Raw genomic sequence first — 15,667 nt, forward strand, 5'->3', positions numbered from 1 at the left:
GGTGGTGTTGTGTTGTACTGTGGTGGTGTTATTGTGTTGTACTGTGGTGGTGTTATCGTGTTGTACTGTGGTGGTGTTATTGTTTTGTACTGTGGTGGGTTATCGTGTTGTACAGGTGGTGGTGTTGTGTTGTACTGTGGTGGTGTTATCGTGTTGTACTGGTGGTGTTATTGTGTTGTACTGTGTTGTTATTGTGTTTGTACTGTTGGTGTTATTGGTGTTGTACTGTGGTGGTGTTACTGTGTTGTACTGTGTTGGTGTTACTGTGTTGTACTGTGGTGGTGGTGTATTGTAGTGGTGATGTTGTGTTGTGCTGTGGTGGTGTTATTGTGTTGTACTGTGGTGGTGTTATTGTTTTGTACTGTGGTGGTGTTGTGTTGTACTGTGGTGGTGTTATTGTGTTGTGCTGTGGTGGTGTTATTGTGTTGCTGGTGGTGTTATTGTGTTGTGCTGTGGTGGTGTTACTGTGTTGTACTGTGTTGGTGTTACTGTGTTGTACTGTGTTGTGTTGCTGTGCTGTCTGTTGTGTTACTGTGTTGTACTGGTTGTTTGTACTGTGGTGTTGTACTGTGGTGGTATTGTGTTGTACTTTGGTGGTGGTGGTGTGTTGTACTGTGGTGGTGGTAGTGTGTTGTGCTGTGGTGGTGGTGGTAGTGTGGTGTAATGTGGTGGTGTTGGTGGTAGTGTGGTGTACTGTGGTGGTGTTGGTGGTAGTGTGGTGTACTGTGGTGGTGGTAGTGGGGTGTACTGTGGTTGTGGTGTACTGTGGTGGTGGTAGTGTGTTGTACTGTGGTGGTAGTGTGGTGTAATGTGGTGGTGTTGGTGGTAGTGTGGTGTACTGTGGTGGTTGGTAGTGGGGTGTACTGTGGTGGTGGTAGTGAGGGGTACTGTGGTGGTGGTAGTGTGGTGTACTGTGGTGGTGGTGGTGTGGTGTACTGTGGTGGTGGTGGTGTGGTGTACTGTGGTGGTGGTGGTGTGGTGTACTGTGGTGGTGGTGGTGGTGTGTGGTGTACTGTGGTGGTGTCGGTGGTGGTGTGTTGTACTGTGGTGGTGGTGGTGTGGTGCTGTGGTGGTGTCGGTGGTAGTGTGGTGTACTGTGGTGGTGGTAGTGTGGTGTGCTGTGGTGGTGGTGGTGTGTGGTGTGCTGCGGTGGTGGTGGTGTGGTGTACTGTGGTGGTGGTAGTGTGGTGTACTGCGGTGGTGGTAGTGTGGTGTGCTGTGTGGTGGTGGTAGTGTGGTGTGTTGGTGGTAGTGTGGTGTACTGTGGTGGTGGTAGTGTGGTGGTGTTGGTGGTAGTGTGGTGTACTGTGGTGGTGGTGCTGACCTCAAAGTAAAGGTTCTTGGGTGAGTCAGAAGGACTGACCACTAGTGGACGGAAGGTTGACTCGACTGTTTTAACACCAAGCAGGTTACCAGCGGCAACCAGTAATGTGAAATCGACTTTAATAGAAATTGAGAATTGGTTCATTCCTTCAGTTTTGTTGATTGAGGTAGTTTTTAAGGCTTATTTTTTTTTAGGAATTAGGTTTTAATAGAATCTACTAGACCCCGTTATTATCTATTTCCCTCTTACATGCCACAAACAATTATTAGTCATATGAAAGCCAAATCTATTCAGTTAAATATCATATGAAGAGCTAAAAATTCCCAATAATTATTATCATTAATCCATCGGATAGCGTTATCAGTTATCAGTTCAAACACCAAGAAATCTCAATGCAATACTTGTGCTCAGGGTGTGGTTGTTGTGTTGCCGACAACTTCTACACCTTAAAGCTTAAACAAATTCACGCCTAGGTGGCGGCCCTTAGGCAGGCCATCCTCGTTACACGAGGGGCAACCATTATATATATATGTGTGTGTGTGTATATGTGTGTGTGTGTAATAATAATAATAATAATAATAATAATAATAATAATAATAATAATTAACGGTTTATTGGAAGAGCATGGCAGCCGGAAGGCTGAAAATATACAGTTACATAATTTGGGAATGGGTCTCTTGATTTACAAATGATATACAAGTAACATAAGTGATACAAATATGATATATAATAACTAGGTGGGGAGAGGCTCAAACTACAGGGCATTTCAACATAGTGACAGTGCAAAAAATAAGATTGACTGGGAGTGTATACACTGGTTGAATACAAGTTATTGATAATTTTTACAATGGTTGCGACTGGGCTGTTCTTATAGCAATCATTTCGTGCTCGTATGGGCTGGATGGGGTTGTGGTGTGGAACAGCAATTCTCGGGCGAGGGATCTCAGGTGGTAGTAGGAGCCGGTGTCGAGGATGGTGCAGAAGCTTCTCACCAAATTTGTAGATGAGGTCGTGGTGATGGTCACTGAGAGCCGAGAGGGCCAGTGTGTTTAGCACTTCTTGATATGTGGAGTAGGAAGGGGAGAGAATAATCTTGCATGTGTGTGTGTGTGTGTGTGTGTGTGTGTGTAAGTAAGAACACAAGAATGGAGAAAACTGCATCGGGCCTATTGGCCCATACTGGGCAGTCCCATTTACACCCAACCCCTATTGCTCATATATCCATCCAACCTAAGTTTGAAGCTGTCCAGCGTATTCGAGTTAATGATGATGTTTGGTAACTTGTTCCATTCATCCACTACTCTGTTTCCAAACCAATGTTACCAATTTCGCGCCTAAATCTAAATTTGTCTAATTTAAAACCATAGCTATGAGTTCGCTCTTGGCTGGATAGTAATTGTAACCGCCATTCGGGCGGTTAAAGGATTTAATGAAACTTGTGTCGTATTTCACATAAATCATACACAGGCAATCACATAAATGTCTAATCCAATATATATTTGCATAACAATCATAGCTATGTAATCAGTCTAATCTTAACACTTACAATGAGTACTTAATTTTTCATATTTTTATGTCGTCACAATGATAAACGATGCAATGGACACAGTCTACCTGTGTACACAATAAGTACCAGTTAAACTTACGTGTTGGAAGTCTCAAAGGAAACCAGGTTAGGTGCTGCCTCTGTGATCTGAATAACTACAGAGGAACCAGGTTAGGTGTTGCCTCTGTGGTGTGAATAACTACAGAGGAACCAGGTTAGGTGTTGCCTCTGTGGTGTGAATAGCTGCAGTGCCGATACCCTGCTGTCGCCTCCCCAACCCTCTCTCGATGGGCGGCTGAGTCAGGTGATTATAATTATACATAAACAAAACTCCCCTTACACACTCCAACCTTCTCTGGGCCTCTCATCTCCACCATGTCAATACTCTACACACTGTATACGGGCAGGTACACTCAATAATCATGACATGACTTACAACCTAACATAATGTTTGTTTATGTGTCATCCTACTCATTACTGCTTGCGGTAACAATAATGTCCCATTTGTTTAGCCCTGACTTCCATTTATACACCTATCATATCGCCCCTCACTCTACTCCTCTCGAGGGAGTGCAAATTAAGATGCTTTAATCTGTCTCTGTACTCAAGGTTTCCAATGCCCGGAATTCGTCTTGTCATTCTCCTCTGAATTCTTTTTAGGGATTCTATATCCATTCTGTGATATGGTGACCAGAATTTAACTGCGTAATCCAAATGAGGTCTCACAAGCGCAAGATATAGTTTTAGGATGGCCTCTCAAGTCTTGTAACTAACACTCCTTTGTATGAACCCAAGTACTTTATTAGCCTTGTTTCAAGCAAATACGCATTATTTACTTGGCTTAAGATTCCTACTTATCATTACTCCTACACCTTTCTCACATTCGGATTTCTCTATAACATCGTTGTTCATCTGATATCAAGATGTATAGTATATATATATATATATATATATATATATATATATATATATATATATATATATATATATATATATATATATAAATAATAATAATAATAATAATAATAATTAACGGTTTATTGAAAGAGCTTGGCAGCCAGAAGGCTGAAAATATACAGTTACATATTTGGGGAATGGGTTTCGAATTATAAATAATATACAAGTAACATAAGTGATACAAATAAGATATATAATAACTAGATGGGGAAAAGCTCAAACTACAGTGCATTTCAACATAATGACAGTGCAAGAAGTAGTATTTACTGGGAGTGAATACACTGGTTTATTACAAGTTATTGATAATTTTTACAGTGGTTGGGACTGGGCTGTTCTTATAGCGATCAGTTCGTGCACGTATGGGCTGGATGTGGTTGTGGTGTCGAACAGCAATTCTCGGGGCTAGGGATCTCAGGTGGTAGTAGGAACCGGTGTCGAGGATGGTGTAGAAGCTTCTTACCAAATTTGCAGATGAGGTCGTGGTGATGGTCAGTGAGAGTCGAAAGGGTCAGTGTGTTGAGCGCTTCTTGATATGTGGAGTAGGTAGGGGAGAGAATAATCATATATATATATATATATATATATATATATATATATATATATATATATATATATATATATATATATATATATATATATATATATATATATATATATATATATATATATATATATATATATATATATATATATATATATATATATATATATGTGTGTGTGTGTGTGTATGTGTAAATGTTGGGCTCAGAAACCAAAAAGTGACCACAACGCAGCGTTGTGGTTGTTTGGAATAACGAAAAGCGAGATTTTGCTATAGGTTAGGTCAGTTTGGATTGGATTAGGTTAGGTTAGTTTGGATTGGATTAGGTTAGGTTAGTTTGGATTGGGTTAGGATAAAATTCAACACGCAATTTCGCCTTCTGGTTATTTTTAAGACAACCACAACGCGTTGTGGTCGCTTTTTGGTTGAGCCCAACATAGCTCGCCTCGCAAGCTAGTGGACCCGGGTACGACCCCCGAGCAGGGTGAAACTAAGGGCAGGTTTCTTTACGCCATTCGCCTCTTATCTACCCAGCCGTAATTGGGGACTTGGATGTTAATCGATTTGCGGATCGTGTTCCGGGGTAATGGTTAGCCAGTGCAGTTGGCGAATTTTCCGGTATTCTCGGTCTATTCCTCGACACTGGGTCATGCAACTCGTTAACGCAGGATGTGGTTGTTGTTTTGGCGACAGCTTCTACACCTTAAACAAATTCACACGCCTACAGTAGGTGGCCCATGGGTTGGCCATCCTCGTTCCACGAGGGGAGACCATAATTATTATTATTATTATTATTATTATTATTATTATTATTATTATTATTAGTCTGTGTGTGTGTGTGTGTGTATCAGCAGCAGGAAGCAAAGAAAACGCGATTTGTTATCTCGCAGAACATCCCCAGGGAGGTTGGACACTGGACAGCCGTTGTCTGGACCGTGCCACAGGAGGGGGGATATATACTGTACCCGGGAAATTATCTCTCGAGTTATACAGTATAAAATATATTTGCCGTATTGTTGCAACAAAAAAAAAACAACAACTACGCATTTTGCTATGAGCTGGTACAAGTTTGGTGATGATGGATAAGAGAAGCGGGCGATTTAGTTTAACAAATTTATTGACAAAGCTTGGAGTACAGTTTGCCTATATATATATATACAGTATATATATATATATATATATATATATATATATATATATATATATATATATATATATATATATATATATTATGAGTGAAATGGGCCTGAAGTTTGGAGAGTTAGCTTTAGGGATTGGTATTATGTTTACTTGAGTCCATGTCTAAGGTAGAATACCCTGTGTGAGGCTCATTTGATACAGGTCAAGCAGTGGATGGTTAGGGATCTCATTTAACAATCTCAGGTTTTTATAGGTTATGCCATCCTCACCAGGGGAGGATGATTCACCTTTTATTGTTAGTTTGTAGTGCGTTATAGGAAACTCGTCGGTAAGGTCTGGTGAGGAACAGGCTATTTCAATATTGAAACCCCTATTAATATGTGAGGTGTTAAGATATTGCTGTATGTCAGGAGGCAGGGAAGTGATTTGTGACACACTACAATAGAGTGACTAGACCGTTGGAAGCGGGCGAGTGGCAGTGTCCTCATCCCCCGCATATGAGTCAGCTGCTATTGATTAAGGCCACACACACACACACACACACACACACACACCTAGAAAAAGTGGAGAAGAGGGCGTGCAAGATTATTCTCTCCCCCTCCTACTTCACGTATCAAGAAGCGCCCAATTCACTGACCTTCTCGGCTCTCTTTGATCATCACCATGACCACATTTGCAAATTTGGCGAGAAGCTTCTACACTACACCATCCTCGACACTGGCTCCTGCTTCCACCCGAGATCCACGTCCACGAATTGCTGTTCGACACCACAACCGCATCGATCCCATGGGCACACGAGCACGTACTGATCACTATAAAACAGCCCACTCCCAACCATTGTAAAAGTTATCAACAGCTCGTAGTCAACCAGTGTGTTCACTCCCTGCCGACCTTACTTTTGCACTGTTACTATGTTGAAATTCCCTGTTGAATGATTCCTCCCTCCCTCCCTTGTTATTATATTTCATATTTGTACCACTTATGTTACTTGTATATTATTTGTCAACCAAGTGACCATTCCTCTATTAGGTAACTGTATATTTTCAGAGTTTTGGCTCCTGTATTCTTTCAATAAACAGTTAAATATTATTATTATTGTTGCACACACAAACACACACCTACCTACCTACCTACCTGATGCTCGTCTAGGGTTCTCACCTTTCCTTGCCAGCTTGAAAACCCGTGTTCCTACCCGGCCACCCTAGTGGCTTCATTAATCCTTGTGGACGGTGTTGTGGCTGGTCAGTTCAGTAATGATAATGCGAGGTAATGGAAAATTGGTTAGTTATACTGGATATTGGTTTCACTTACTAATTACTTAAAGTGGCCCCTCTTCGAAGATGAGAGAACCCTGTCTGTGTCCGACCAGCCGCCCATCTGTGTTCGTCTGTCTGTCTGTGTTCGTCCGTCCGTCCGTCCGTATACATATCAGACCATCCGCCCATGTGTCTGTTCTTCCGTCCGTCCGTCTGTCTGTGTGTCCGTCCGTCTGTCTGCGTTCGGCTGTCTGTCCGTCTGTGTTCGGCCGTCCGTCTGTCCGTCTGTGTTCATCCGTCCGTCTGTCTGTGTTCATCCGTCCGTCCGTCTGTCTGTGTTTGGCCGTCTGTCCGTCTGTGTTCGGCCGTCCGTCTGTGTTCGTTCGTCTGTCTGTGTTCGTCCATCCGTCTGTCTGTCTGTCTGTGTTCAGCCCGTCCGTCTATGTTCGTTCGACGTCCAAATCCGTCTGTGTTCGTTCGTCTGTCCGTCATGTTTCAGCCCATCCGTCCGTATTTCTGTGTTCGTCGTCCGTTCGTCTGTTTGGTCGTCTGTCCGTATGTCTGTGTTTGGTCGTCCGTCCGTATGTCTGTGTTTGGTCGTCCGTCCGTATGTCTGTGTTTGGTCGTCCGTCCGTATGTCTGTGTTTAGCCGTCCGTCCGTATGTCTGTGTTTAGCCGTCCGTCCGTATGTCTGTGTTTGGTCGTCCGTCCGTATGTCTGTGTTTGGTCGTCCGTCCGTATGTCTGTGTTTGGTCGTCCGTCCGTATGTCTGTGTTTGGTCGTCCGTCCGTATGTCTGTGTTTGGTCGTCCGTCCGTATGTTTGTGCTCGACTGTCCGTCCGTCTGTTTTCGTCCGTCCGTCCGTCCGTCCGTCTGTGTTCGTCCGTCCGTCTGTGTTCGGCAAGCCGTCCGTCCGTCCGTCTGTCTGTCTGTCTGTCTGTGTTCGGCCGGCCGTCCGTCCGTCTATGTTCGGCCGTCCGCTGACAATTCCATGTGTACTTTGTAATTTTTATAACTTGTTAAGATGTTACAGTAAACGTGTCACGATGTTATCTTGACAAGGATTGAGGATTTTTTTTTTTTGGGGGGGGGGGCACCCCCCTACATCCTTGTGTAAGGTGAAGCGCAGAAGCGTTTACAGTGCCCAACAGGGAAGCATGCTAAGTTCATGCTTGCCTTTATGTCTCATGAGTTAAGGGCGTAGAAGGATGCGCCGCGTACCTACCAGAATCATGACCGCATCGTAAGGTCACGGCCAGGGGTCAGGGTGTAGCCTCTGACATGTGGACTAGAAGTGTAGGCGCTTATGTTACTTATCACAGTGTTTAATGTTACTGAAGTCTGATGAATGTCTTAAACTAATTTAAAATTGTTAAAATCACCGTTCTCTTTGTTTATTCTGATCCCGGTAAAATAATTGTGAAGGAGAGTAAACTACTTAATGTACGTTAGTAAAATAGTTTTGAAGGGAGTTAACTGTTTAGTGTTTGTTAGTAAAATTACCAGCAGAATGTCAGAGGCAGGCGAGGTCATTCAGGTGGAGGTGTGTGGCCCTTGTTAACTGGTCGCCATCACATTTTTCTTATCAAGTCACTTTTATAACTGTAATGTACTAAGAGGTACCTGTGGCAGTGTGGCCTCTGAAGGTCGTTGTTACTGCCAAGGAATTAATAATTAAGCGAGGTTACCTAATACATCGTGTATCAAGTGTATAAGTGATGAGTACAGTATATTTAAAGAGTTGAAAGTTGCTGTTAGATGTAAAGATACGAGTGTGAAGGAGATCCAGGACTGGTACTATAAGTGTGAGTATTGTAGGTGACTGATCATGAGGCTCAACTGAAGGGTGAACTTGCACGGTAGTATGAGTGATGTGACTTTTGTTGTGGGGGTGGTTGAAGGGAAGAGGAAAATGGATTAACACTGTTGACTGACCATGGAAATACCGGTAAAAAGTAGAGAGGTGGGTGGCCGGTGTGATGATGGGGGTGAGGATGATGAGGGTGATGGGGTGATGGTGATGGGGTGAGGATGATGGTGATTGGGGTGAGGATGATGGTGATGGGGGTGGGAGGATGATGGTGATGGGGGCGAGGATGATGGTGATGGGGGTGGAGATGATGGTGATGGGGGTGAGGATGATGGTGATGGGGGTGAGGATGATGGTGATGGGGCGAGGATGATGGTGATGGGGGCGAGGATGATGGTGATGGGTGAGGATGATGGTGATGGGTGCCGATGATGGTGATGGGGGTGAGGATATGGTGATGGGGTGAGGATGATGGTGATGGGGGCAGGAGGATGATGGTGATGGGGCGGGGATGATGGTGATGGGGCGGGGATGATGGTGATGGGGGTGAGGATGATGGTGATGGGGGCAGGATGATGGTGATGGGGGCGAGGATGATGGTGATGGGGCGGATGATGGTGATGGGGTGAGGATGATGTTGATGGGGGTGAGGATGATGGTGATGGGGCGAGGATGATGGTGATGGGGTGAGGATGATGGTGATGGGGTGAGGATGATGGTGATGGGGCGAGGATGATGGTGATGGGGGTGAGGATGATGGTGATGGGGGCGAGGATGATGGTGATGGGGGTGAGGATGATGGTGATGGGGGTGAGGATGATGGTGATGGGGTGAGGATGATGATGGTGATGGGGGTGAGGATGATGGTGATGGGGGTGAGGATGATGATGGTGATGGGGCGAGATGATGGGGATGATGGTGATGGAGCTGGGGGATGGTGATGAGGGCGAGGATGATGGTGATGGGGGTGAGGATGATGGTGATGGGGGTGAGGATGATGGTGATGGGGTGAAGATGATGGTGATGGGGTGAGGATGATGGGGGTGAGGGATGATGGTGATGGGGCGAGGATAATGGTGATGGGGGTGAGGATGATGGTGATGGGGTGAGGATGATGGTGATGGGGGCGAGGATGATGGTGATGGGGGTGAGGATGATGGGGTGAGGATGATGGTGATGGGGATGATGGTGATGGAGGCTAGGATGATGGTGATGGGGGCGAGGATGATGGTGATTGGGGTGAGGATGATGGTGATGGGGTGAGGATGATGGTGATGGGGATGATGGTGATGGGGGCGATGATGATGGGTGAGGATGATGGTGATGGGGTGGGGATGATGGATGATGATGGTGATGGAGGTGATGATGGTGATGGGGATTGAGGATGATGGTGATGGGGTGAGGATGATGGTGATGGAGGCTAGGGTGATGGTGATGGGGGCGAGGATGATGGTGATGGGGGTGAGGATGATGGTGATGAGGATGATGGTGATGGGGTGATGATGATGAGAGTGAACGGTGATCAGGGCGGGAGTGTGGAGGTAATATGTTGTGGTAAGGACACAACTCGCGAGGTAATCAACCATTGTTTTTTGACACACAGAACTTCACATAACCCAAGTGGCAGGTGGCAGCGGTAGTTATAGTCTTGCCTAATTTGAGGTCCGCATCAGCTGTCTTCTCTCGCTGGTCTCCCTTCCTCAGCCCCCTCACAACCCTCGCCCCTCCATAATTCTACCTCCTCTCCTCATCGGTCTCCCCACGCCTTTAGACTCCTCTACCTCCTGACTCTCAATTCTCTCCCTCCTGGCCTTCCTTCTCGTACTACTCTCCCAATCACTCCCTCTCCTTCCTCCCACCATTCCTGTCTTTTCTGTACACTCTTTACTCCCTCTCAGCCCAGAACCATGACTACCCCGACACCTTCCTCCCTGTCAGCCCTTACCTTCCCTAGCTGCACGTCCACCCTCTCTCTACCTGCATACCCATGTAACCCCTCCTCTTCCTCCTTCCCCTCTCCGAATACCCATGTACCCTCCCCCCTCCCTGCATACCCCAGCTGGTGGGGTAAAAAGTGACCCGTTCACCCAGGAGAGGGAAAGTGTTAGGCGAGTGGGGGTTGGGTGGAGGCTGTTTCTTCTGCAGGAATACCGCAAGAGTCACCGAGGGGCCGCAAAATGTCACGTGCTTCTTGTCAGGAATCCAGCACGGGCGAGAGAAGAGGTATTTGAATGGTAAACATGATGGTCACCGAAATAGCATAGACATGTGTTGGTATTGTTGTTCACTTCGTATATTTATTTAACCTGTGGGATAAACTTTATGTTCACCCTAAAGAAATAAACATATGTTCACTTTGTAGTTTTATGCAATTTTTTGGCAAATTAACTGTTTTACTTTAAACTAAATGGTTGAAAAGGATAATTTTGCTTTTATTGACGTATCTAGCCTATTAAAGTAGTGTGAGAGAGAGAGAGAGAGAGGTTGTGGTGCATGTGGTCTGGTGTGGCGAGCATGTAAAGAAAAAAGTGGCGTGGCTTGGATGACTGGACTTTGTGGTGAAGAAAACCATACAGGTGCACGAAAGACAAGACAGGTGTGAACAGTGGTGGAGGTGCAGGGTGTGGTGAGAGGAAGGAAGCCAGGGTGTGGTAAGGAGGAAGGAGAAGCCAGGGTGTGGCGAGGAGAGGGAAGCCAGGGTGTGGCAGGGAGAGCCAGGGTATGATGGATGAGGCCAGGGGTGTGAGAGGAGGGAGGGTGTGGTGAGGGAGGAGCCAGGGTGTGATGGGGATGGGAGCCAGGGTGTGGTGAGGGGAGGGAGGCCAGGGTGGCGAGGAGGGCCAGGTGTGGTGAGGAGGAGCCAGGGTGTGGCGGGGAGCCAGGGTATGATGAGGGTGGTCGCCAGGGGGTGGCGAGGGAGGGAGGGAAGAAGGAAGCCAGGGGGTGGCGAGGGAGGGAGCCAGGGTGTGGTGAGGGAGTTGGTAAGGCAGATGTTTATAATATGATCAAGAGGTGAGACAAAGCTCGTTACTGCTACACTTTCACGTGTTGCCGCCACCACCTCCCCCCTCCACTGGTTCTAGCTGTCACTGACCATATGTTTACGTATACCTTCTATGGTCTGTTCACATTTATACTCTGATATTTTAAGGGCTAATAACTTTTCTTTCTTGATCTCTGATAATTTCTGCACTCGGGGAAACAAAAAGTGGTATGTGAAACTTATTGGGAATAAAAATATCACCAAGAGAACACGAACGTGATGAACAAGTTCTGGGACGTTAAACTCGTCCTTGCTACGTGACGTCATGCAGTTTGCTGTGGAAGAAGTTGCTGAAATAGTATAATTTATTTCTTCTTCTCCAAGTTATACAGTACTGTATGTTACCAAAACATTTCACATGCCAATTTTTGCTTCTCCAAATGCAGAAATTATTAGAGATCAACACAGAACCCTTAGTATCCCTTTCAATATCGGAATATAAATATATATATATATATATATATTAAATACTAAAGAACTGCAGTGACTAAAGAGGTAGGGGGGTGGAGAGGACACTAGAGGGGTAAGGAGGTTGGGAGGACACTCTAGGGCTGGGGGAGGGGTGGAGAGGACACTAGAGGGGTAAGGAGGTTGGGAGGACACTAGAGGGGTAAGGAGGTTGAGAGGACACTCTAGGCTGGGGAGGTGGAGAGGGGTAAGGAGGTTGGGAGGACACTAGGCTGGGGAGGTGACACTAGGAGAGGGGCTGGGGAGGGTGGAGGACACTGAGGGTAAGGAGGTTGGGAGGACACTAGGGCTGGGGAGGGGTGGAGAGACACTAGAGGGGCAAGGAGGTTGGGAGGACACTAGGGGGCAGGTGGTTGGGAGGACACTGAGGTGGTAAGGACACTAGGGGGGAGGGGAGGGGTAAGGGACACTGGCTGGGAGGACACTAGAGGGGTAAGGTGGTTGGGAGGACACTCAGGGCTGGGGAGGGTGGAGAGGACACTAGAGGTAAGGAGGTTGGGAGGAGGGTAAGGTGGTTGAGGACACTAGAGGGGTAAGGTGGTTGGGAGGACACTAGGGCTGGGGGAGGACACTAGAGGGGTAAGGGACACTGGGGTAGGAGGAGAGTGAGGGGTACACTGAGGCACTAAGGGGGTAAGGTTGGGAGGACACTAGGGCTGGGACAGGAGAGGACTAGGAGGGGAACAGAGGTGGTTGGGAGGACACCTAGAGGGTAAGGTGGTTGGGAGGACACTATGGGGGGAGGTGGACAGGACACTAGAGGGGTAAGGTGGTTGGGAGGACACTAGAGGGGTAAGGTGGTTGGGAGGACACTAGGGCTGGGGGAGGGGTGGAGAGGACACTAGAGGGGTAAGGTGGTTGGGAGGACACTAGGGGTGGGGGAGGGGTGGAGAGGACACTAGAGGGGTTTCCCCCGGATAGGTCTTGGTTCGGGTTATTGACTTTTTAATCTTTTCTGAATTAAAATGTTATCTATTTTATCCCTGACAATGTTATTTTCATTGTCCTGGGGTAAGATCCATGTATAAAGGTGCCTTGGGTGTTGTTCAAACCATTTATTTGCAATTATCATTTTGTTTTCCTTATAAAAGCCAATTAATATTTCTTTCATTTTTATTACCTAATCTATGTGTTCCGACTTCTGCTGCTGCTTTCCCTTTCCCAACTTTTGCGTTAAAATCACCCATTATAATCAGACGTCCATTAAACTTCAGTGTCTTTTGCCTTCTTTAACCCTTTCGCAGCGGGAGGTTACCCTGAGCCGAATAAAATCGTTTGGCCGTAGCCAGAATAAAATGGCAAGTGCGTGAAACGCGGCGAAAAGGTTAAATATCCATAAAAGTTTTCCAAGACTTTATCCTCATTATCATTTGTTGGTGCATAAACCTGTATTATCACCAAGCCCATGGGTTTAGTATTAAACTTGATTAACAAAACTATCTGAAACTGTCCAGTATCCCTTTACACTATTGCTCAACTTCTGGTTTACAAGAATACCAACACCTCTTTCATGCTTTTCACCACATGAATATATGAAGTAAAACCTTCATCGCTAATACTATTTGAAGCTGTTCATCTTACTTCACTTAATCCCAGCATGTCACTGCAGTCTTTTCATTTCCCTACAAACATTGGCATAAACCAGCCTCAGTGTCCTCACATTTCATATTCCACTTGTGATTTTATGCTTTTTCATTCTTGATCTTTCCTTAGACGTGTTTAATGTCGAGGCTTTGTTTTTCTCGGTGACAAACTACCCAAAAACACTGGAGGCAATACGGTTGGACCTTAAGATGACGATAATCCAAAAGGAACACCAGAAAATCGTTTATTGTGTCTGAACGGGTGTTCAAGGGCAAGAGATGAAGTTAATGAGAAAGGATGCCCCAAACCCTTTCTCATCATGGGAATGAACTATGGGATGTAGAGGTCGGTCATACCTCACCTGTGAGGAATTTGCGTATTTAGTTACGATCCACTTTCAACTTCCTCATTTGAGTTTACAAAAATGGGAACTTTATGCCCTTCCCAGGTATTTGAAAGCGGTTCGTTCGATCCCTCACACGACAAGGTAACACAAATTTGGGCACTATAGGTGGAGTTGTACAGCCTCGTTCAAGATTCTTCGAACACTGCTGGAGACAACTGGCAACTCAGGTCGTTTGTTTACTATAGTACGTAGTAAGAATTATGAATGAATGTAAAAGTGATCGGTGATTGGTTACTTAGTTCCTTGTTGCTTAATTAATGATTGGGCTTTGTTGTTTCGTGTTATATTATACTACGTGCAACAGTAAACAAACGGCCTTGAGCTGCCAGCTGTCTCCAGCAGTGTACGAAGAATCTTGAACGAGACTGTATCTTGTGGGGGCATATAGTGTGCGCCAAAGGCATGAAGCTGAGAGTTCATGATGAACCACTGATTGCCTCGGTTGAGTGGTAATGTGGGCAGCTAGCGAACATGTAAAGAAACGAATTAGAGCAGTACGCAAAAGCCACCGACATAAGTGTTCTGTGTACTGTCTGTGCACGTATACCTAACTGATTATCTACAATAATCATGTTTAACACCTTTCTTCAGCTTAGACTTTGGACATCCTAACTACCGTCTTTCATCATGGACACTTAAAACATCCCTACCAGCCTCACACATTCTCGGCTCGAGCATCCTATACAGCATCGCACATCCTCGACAGTGACAGACATCCTCCACACTCAGAGAAGCTTTGAAGTCTCACATCTGAATTGCGTAACTCGCCATCAACCATTTGACTAACAGTATTTTAGGAGGTGATGAATATGTAGTAGATTTAGTACTGCTGTGTGTTGGCCTTCTTGGGTACGGAGGCTGGGAGTGGTTGGGTAAGAGGCCTTCATGGGTACGAGGGGGGATCTTGATTCATGGGCAACATATACCCATTCACTCAACCCAGTCTCTACTATCTTATACCCCAACCTCCACTCCACCGCCGCCACCCCAGCCTCCACACCACCGCTTTCACACACACACACAAACGTATAGCCCCCCAGACCCACGTACAGCCCTCCAGACCCACACAGCCCCTCCAAAGCCATTAGCCCCAGACCCACGTACAGCCCCCAGACCCACGTACAGCCCTCCAGACTCTCATACAGCCCTCCAAAGCCACGTACAGCCCCCCAGACTCACGCAGCAGTCCAGACCCAGATACAGCCCTCCAGACCCACGTATAGCCCTCAGGTCCACGTACAACCCCCCAGGCCCACGTAAAACCCCCAGGCCCATGTACAACCCCTAGGCCCACGTACAGCCCCCCCCTTACTGTACATCCTCTCCCACTTCCCTCCCATGTGCAGCCCCATCCCATGTGCAACCCCTCTCCCATGTGCAACCCTCTCCCACGTGCAGCCCCCTCCCACGTGAAGCCCCCTCCCACGTACAGCCCCCAGGTCCACGTACCACTCCCTTCACCCACTCCCCTACACATTGATAGTGACGTCACTGTACACGGATACTCTTTCCTTTTACTTTTCCGAACACAGACACTCACACACACTCACACCTTAAGCAGTATACTCCAATACATAATTATATAATATTAT

The sequence above is a fragment of the Homarus americanus genome, unplaced genomic scaffold (genome assembly GCF_018991925.1).
Source record: "Homarus americanus isolate GMGI-L3 unplaced genomic scaffold, GMGI_Hamer_2.0 scaffold14467, whole genome shotgun sequence".
Lineage (NCBI taxonomy): Eukaryota > Metazoa > Arthropoda > Malacostraca > Decapoda > Nephropidae > Homarus > Homarus americanus.